The 7,292-nt window shown below is 43.9% G+C and overlaps 1 pseudogene; it reads left to right on the top strand.

Moving 5' to 3' along the window:
• The first annotated feature begins 6,810 nt into the window (after positions 1-6,810).
• LOC129034223 (small ribosomal subunit protein eS27-like) lies at positions 6,811-7,085 on the top strand (annotated as a pseudogene).
• Positions 7,086-7,292: the final 207 nt, after the last annotated feature.

Raw genomic sequence — 7,292 nt, 5'->3', positions numbered from 1 at the left:
TTTATTTTTATTATTATTTTTTTGAGACAGAGTCTCACTGTGTCACCCAGGCTGGAGTGCAATGGCATGATCTCAGCTCACTGCAACCTCCGCCTCCCAGGCTCAAGCGATTCTCCTCCCTCAGTCTCCCAGATAATTTTTGTATTTTTAGGGGTTTCACTATGTTGGCCAGGCTGGTTTCGAACCCCTGGGCTCAAGCAATCTACTGAGCTTGGCCTCCCAAAGTGCTGGGATTATAGGCGTGAGCCTCATGCCTGGCCTTGATTTTATGATTATAGGACATATCTGGTCTGCTGATGGGCTGGCAAGATCTAGCTGAGTAACAAAATTAAGACGTACATAATTCATATGTTATCACAGCCTTTGTTCCATAAAACTAATTTACTTGCCTTGATTTTAGCAACATTATTAATTATATTATTGTAATAAAGTATTCACTTAATTTTCTTTTCCTTTACAGCAATGATATAAGCAATTAAATAATGAAAGCATAGTCTGTTTTTTAAAAAAGGCAAATATAGCCGGGCGCGGTGGCTCACACCTCTAATCCCAGCACTTTGGGAGGCCCAGGCGGGCGAATCATCTGAGGTCACAGACCAACACGGAGAAATCCCATCTCTACTAAAAATACCAAATTAGCCGGGCGTGGTGGCATATACCTGTAATCCCACCTACTCAGGAGGCTGAGGCAGGAGAATCACTTGAACCCAGGAGGCGGAGGTTGCAGTGAGCTGAGATCTCACCATTGTACTCTAGCCTGGGCAACAAGAGCAAAACTCTGTCTCAAAAAAAAAAGAAAAAAGCAAATATATTCAAAGTACACAAAATTTTAACATATTTTCACAAAAATATAAAGAAATGTAAAAAATTAGTTTTTGAATTTCTTCTAAAATATGTTTTTCTATTAAAAGTAAAAGCCAAATTATGTTATAACTAGTGAATATGAACATTTTAGACCAAAACTATTCAAAAAAAGATGAAATTTTTCATTTGTCTATTGAAAATGTAATTAAATCTTATTATATCTTTTTATTAAAAAAAGCTATTTGGGCCGGGAGCAGTGGCTCACACCTGTAATCCCAGCACTTTTGGAGGCCAAGGCGGGCAGATCACAAGGTCAGGAGATCAAGATCATCTAACATGGTGAAACCCCGTCTCTGCTAAAAATACAAAACAAAATTAGCTGGGCGTAGTGGTGGGCACCTGTAGTCCCAGCTACTTGGGAGGCTGAGGCAGGAGAATGGCATGAACCTGGGAGGCAGAGCTTGTAGTGAGCTGAGATGGCACCACTGTACTCCAGCCTGGGTGACAGAGCAAGACTCCGTCTCAAAAAAAAAGCTATTTACAATTTTAGTGTTCTAATCCCAACTAATTAATGTAATATAAAAAGTTGATATCATTTCACACAAGTTGCATCTAGATCCACACACTGGTGATCTTCAGTATTCACAGATTCCGTATTTATGAATTATCTTCCTTGATAAAATTTCTTTGCCACCTCATAATCAATACTCGGTGCTTTGGAGGTCATTTGCTGGCATGTGCAGAGCAGTGAAAAAGGTGTCACCGTACCGAACATTCCTAAGCTGAGGTCAAACATTGTGACACTCTGCCTTCCTGCTTTAGCTCTCCTACGTAAAGTGTCCTTTCCTCAGTCTATTTAGTGTCATGATTTTTTAATTTTTGTATTTTTTCAGTGACTCACTGTTTGAAATGGCTCCCAAATGTGGTGCTGAAGTGCTATCTAGTGTCATTAAGTGCAAGAGGCTTTCATATGCTTTACTGAGAGAATACGGGCATTAGATACGCTTCATTCAGGCATGAGTTACAGTACTATTGGCTGTGAACTCACTGTTAATGAATCGACTATATATATATTTTATTTGTTTGTTTTAAGTTTTATTTTATTTATTTTTTAAAGATAAAGTCTTCCTCTGTCCGCCAGGCTGGGGTGCAGTGACAAGATCACGTCTTACTGCAGCCTTGACCTCCTAGGCTCAAGTGATCCTCCTGCCTTAGCCTCCGGAGAAGCTGGGACTACAGGTGCACACCACCAAGCCTGGCTAATTTTAAATTATTTTTTTTTTAAGAGATAGGGTATCCCTATGTTACCCAGCCTGCTCTCAAACTCCTGGCCTCGAGCATTCCTCTCACCTCAACCTCCTAAAGTGTTGGGATTAGAAGTGTGAGCCACTTGTGCCTGACCTATTTCATTTTTAATTGACACATAATTGTACCTATTTATGGGGCACAATGTGATGTTTCAATACATATACACATTGTGTAATTATCATATCAGGCTAAATAGCAAACCCAGCACTTCAAACATTTGTCATTTATTTGTGGTGAGAATATTGAAATTCCTCTCTTCTACCTGTTTAAAAATATACAATATACTAATATATATTTTAAAAGGTGTCTAAACAGAAACACACATAAAGTGAGGTTATGTATTGATTAGTTGATGAAATGTGACCAGATGCTCACAGGCACCTAGCCCTGTATTTCCCCTAGGAGCAATGGTTCAGTATTTGCTAATTCAGTGTTCTTGGTGACTTTTTTTTAGAACATAACTACCTCTAATAATGAGAATTGATGGTATGTACAAATTGAAGAGTGATGTTTAATACTGAAGAACAATCCAAGGCTGACAGAGGCCCTCCCTGGTGCAGCAGTGGCAAGTACTGCACCAGGGAGGGCCTCTGGAGCCACACATGGGAATCCAAGGAGAAGTAAGAAAATGGATGTTTGACAGTACTGGGGAATGGTGCTTCATTGTACAAGAATCCATTGCATTCACACTGAGAATAAGAACTTGTTAACTGATTTGTCTTTCATCTAACTTCTTCCACTACTCAGATCTCCCTGCACCCCAAAAACAATGTCCATCCCAGTTTGGGCAGTGATACAACCAGCAAACCATGGCTTTCAGATATAGTCATTTTTTTGTTTTGGAAATATAGGGCAAGAGATATGGAGAAGCATTTCTCTGGGGCCTGAATAGTGTTAGTCAATAGAGCAGATGTTTTAGGGCTACGAGTTGGGCTATGCCAGCTTTGAGCACCAAATGCCAGTGACCAAGCCTTCTTTGTGTTATTTGACATGTGCATTTTTGTGTGCATATGTTTAATATATAGAACCCTCCAAAGCACAGGCCCAGGGTGGAATAGAGCACTATCTAAGAGTTGTGCTCCATGGCAGCCTGAAGCTCAGCAACCTTGAGCTCCGCCTGGGAGGCCTCCAAACCAAATCCTCTATTAATATGGTTCTTCCTCTGCTCTTATCATAATCTAACTCCATCATCACTGAAGTTCCAGTAGGATTTTGAAACATTGTGTGTGCTTTTCCAGAATAGTGTGTTTGTGTTAAATTGTTATTGCAGGCTAGGTGCAGTGGCTCACGCCTGTAATCCCAGCACTTTGGGAGGCAGAGGCTGGCAGATCACTTGAGCCCAGGAATTTGAGACCAGCCTGAGCAACATGGCCAAATCCCGCCTCTATAAAAAAATACAAAAATTAGCTGGGTGGGGTAGTGCATGCCTGTATACAGTCCCCACTACTCGGGAGGCTGAGCAGGGAGGATCACTTGAGGCCAGGAGGCAGAGGTTGCAGTGAACTGAGATTGCACCACTGCACTTCAGCCTGGGCGACAGAGTGAGACTCTGTCTCAAAAAGAAGAAAAAAAATGTTATTGCAGTCCCTTTTTCATAAGAGAAAGTTTGCTTATTGTTTTGGAGGAAGGACGACAGATAGTTCTATTTGGTCACCCAATCATTATATTAAAAAACCCACAATATTTTAAAAATTATTATCATAAAATGTACTTTGTTTGGCATGCAATCTTTTGCATGGCCTCTTTGCTCCAGATTCTAAATCAGGATTGTTAGGCAATCCCAAATTTTTTTCCAGGAGTTGTTTCTCTGCCAGTCTATAACATTTCCCTCATTCTTCCAACTTCTTTTCCCTTGTTTTTTTCTTCCTTTACGGGTTAGTGTCCAAGACCGCCGTTGCCAGCTACGTGACCTTGGGAAAGTCCCTCAGTGCCTCCATTTCCCTGTCGACAGACAGGGCATGACTGTGCTGAGCACATGGAATTGTTGTGACAGCAAATGAAATCATCTCCGCGATGTGTGGGAGGCTGAGCTGAGTGCTGGGCAAGTGCTCACTGCGCGTTCCTGGTCATTGTTGTTGTTATTGTGGCAGGAGGATTTCATTGAGTTTGGAGCCCTTCCCAGGGTAACAAAGCAAGGAGTCATTTAAGATTAATGTTGCTCTTTTATGATCTAGATAGGCCCTTGGGCAGAGCAAGAAGAAACCAAAGCTGCTTCTCACCAGCCACGTGGGCTCACTGGCTAGGAGAGCTGATTGGGCTCCTTTTTAAACTTGGAAAATAATTCCTCTTTAAATATGGTTTTGGACAATAAAAATGAAACATATGTACCTATAAAAAATGAACATGCGTCTTATTCCAAAAGCTTCTCTAGATTTCATGGATGGGAACACCAACAGGGAAATCCCAATCCTGCTCTCCTTGAAGCTGGGCAGCTTCCCTTGCTCCCTTGCTGGAACTGAGGGAGGGCCTTGTGGTGCAGCTACAAAGATGGGGTACTGGGGACCCAGTGACTGCTCAGATCTGGGCACTGATCTGATGTGTGTTGGGGGCAGGGTGGGAAGCCAGGTAGATTCCATTCAGGGATGGGGCAGTGAGGATGAAGATTTAGTGGGTGAAACGGGATGAAGGGGGCTGTAGGGAAAGGAGCAGGAATTGGGGACAGGGGTGAGGGCAGGGATTGATTGGAAAGGTATCTGGGAACTCATGTAATTGACAAGGAGCTGGGGAACCAGGCTCCAACAGATCCCAATTAGACATGGGCTAGACAAGACCCCCCTCTCAGGAGCCACCTGCATAGGCCACTGCTGCAATCATCACGACTGCACATTCATTCCTGCTCCCCTGTCCCCGGATGTGCTCACCTCTGTCCTACTGGATGCTGTGGCCCTGGACACATCCACCGCACCACTAGACTGCAGGTCCCACTGCAGCCGCTGCTAATTGTCTCTAACTGGCTCTGCATCCTAATGTCCCTCCCTCCAGGTTCCAAGTCCTGAGTGACACACTTCCTCTACCCGCAGAAGGGGAGGAGCGTCTTCCCTCCCACCTGTCCTGTCTAGGAGGGGTTCTTGGCAGCTGGGTAACCAAGAATGACATGTGTTCACTCTCAGGCCCTTAAGAGCAGTACAAATGGACCGACTCGATTAGATGAGCACAGCTCAATGAAAAATCGCTGTCAGAAGGTCGAAGGGAATCAATAAATCTTGGTAGGGGACAGGGGCTAGAGACCTGGATGGCACATGTTGGTTGAGTCCATCTGCCTGCCCGATTTTATCAAAGATTTACGGAGCTTCTACTCCCTATCAGGCGCTGAGTTCATCTCAAGGAATGTATCACAGCTTCTGTGCTCAAAAAGCTTGCATTTGGAGGGGGAGAGAAATAAACAGTCACTTTCGGCCGGGCACAGTGGCTCACACCTATAATCTCAGCACTTTGGGAGGCCAAGGTGGGAGAACCACTTGAGACCAGGAATTTGAGACCAGCCAAGCCAACATGGTGCCCATTTTTATAAAAAAAATTAAAAATTAGCTGGGTGTGATGGTAGCACACTTATAGTCCCAGCTACTCAGGAGCCTGAGTTGGGTGGATCACTTGAACCAAGGATGTCAAGGTTGCAGTGAGCCAAGATCATGCTACTGCACTACAGCCTGGGTGACAGAGCAAGACTCTGTCTCAAGAAATAAAACGAAAAACAGCCACTTTTCAAACTGTGAGATGCATGCAACGAGAGAGGCAAGCGCAGGGAGAAGGGGCTCCTGTCACCCGCCTCATGGATGGGGGTGAGGAGCAGAGTTCTAATCCAAGCCTGCAATGGCCCTGGGGCAGGAGAGAAGGATGTTGAGGCAAAAGGATCTGCCTGTTCTGGATTCACAGCGAAGTGATCTCCTGTACTAACTCCTGTCTATGGGCGGTAGCTGCTTCTAACATTCTGATGAGAAGAAATTTTAGACTAAATCCCATTGCAATGGAAAATGGTGCTGTACTGAACTAATGGCATCTGTTATAGACAAGGGAGTGGGGACTGAGAGGACATACTGCATGGGCTCATCATGCCAGCCCTAGAGGCGAGGAGGGTCACCAGAGGAGACATAGTTACTCAGATAGCAGGTGCTCATAGCAACAACCATATCTGAGAGCTGTAATTATCAGCCTTATCTGACCTAAAGTCCCTTCTCTCTAAAAAATAGTTTGTATCTCCTGAAATGGAATTAGTGCCTAATATAACCTCCAAGCATCCATATTTTCCAGAAAGAAAAAGAAAAAGGAAGCACTATGAGGGCCTAACTAGGTCACAGAGGTCACAGAGGAAGAAGGAAAGGAACATATTTGTAAGAAAATGATGTGTATTTTAATATGTAAATGTGTGAGTACAGCTACTCCAGAAGACAACATAAGGGGTGAGATGTTCACATCCATACTCAGAATCCCCATAAGCACGACTGTGACAAGTGCAGGCCAGTATAGGGAGGTGGATCCCAAGTAGCCTTGGCCATAGTTCGTGTGATTTTCTGATGGAATGGGAATGACTCTTGGTAAAGTTTGGAATAAAGTAAAGCCCATCTTCCCTGGAAGACATTGTCTACATTTGTGAAAAAAAGCACTCTGGGTCTATATGTAAAACAGAGCCAGGGGCTAGCCGCAGTTAATTATAGCAATCAAATGGATCAGCTGCCTTTCTGGAGGTGATGACCCACCCACAAAAACATGCCCTTTGCAAAAGATCTCCTGCATCCCTTTCCAGAAGAGGAGAAGAGGAAACAGAAGAAGTGCCTGGTGCGGAGCCCCAGTTCCCGCTTCATGATGTGAAATGCCCAGAATGCTATAAAATCACATTTGTTAGCCATGCACAAACAGTAGTTTTGTGTGATGGCTTCTCCACTGTCCTCTGCCAGCCCACAGGAGGAGAAGCAAGACTTCCAGAAGCCCGATCCTTCAGGAGGAAGCAGCACTGGATGCACTGTGCCTCAAGATGAGTGGGAAAACATCCCCATAAACACATCTCCCATTAAAACAAAACAAAACCGGCTGCCTTGAGTCCTTCAGGAATAACTTTGTATTAGTTTCCTGTGGTTGCTATAACAAATTACAACAAGTTTAGTGGCTTAAAACCACACAGATTTATTCCCAGACAGTTCTAGAGGTCAGAAGTCCAAATCCAGTTTCTGTGCTAAAGTCAAGGT

Source organism: Pongo pygmaeus, chromosome 1 (genome assembly GCF_028885625.2).
Source record: "Pongo pygmaeus isolate AG05252 chromosome 1, NHGRI_mPonPyg2-v2.0_pri, whole genome shotgun sequence".
Lineage (NCBI taxonomy): Eukaryota > Metazoa > Chordata > Mammalia > Primates > Hominidae > Pongo > Pongo pygmaeus.
This window is presented reverse-complemented; position numbering and strand designations above follow the sequence as displayed.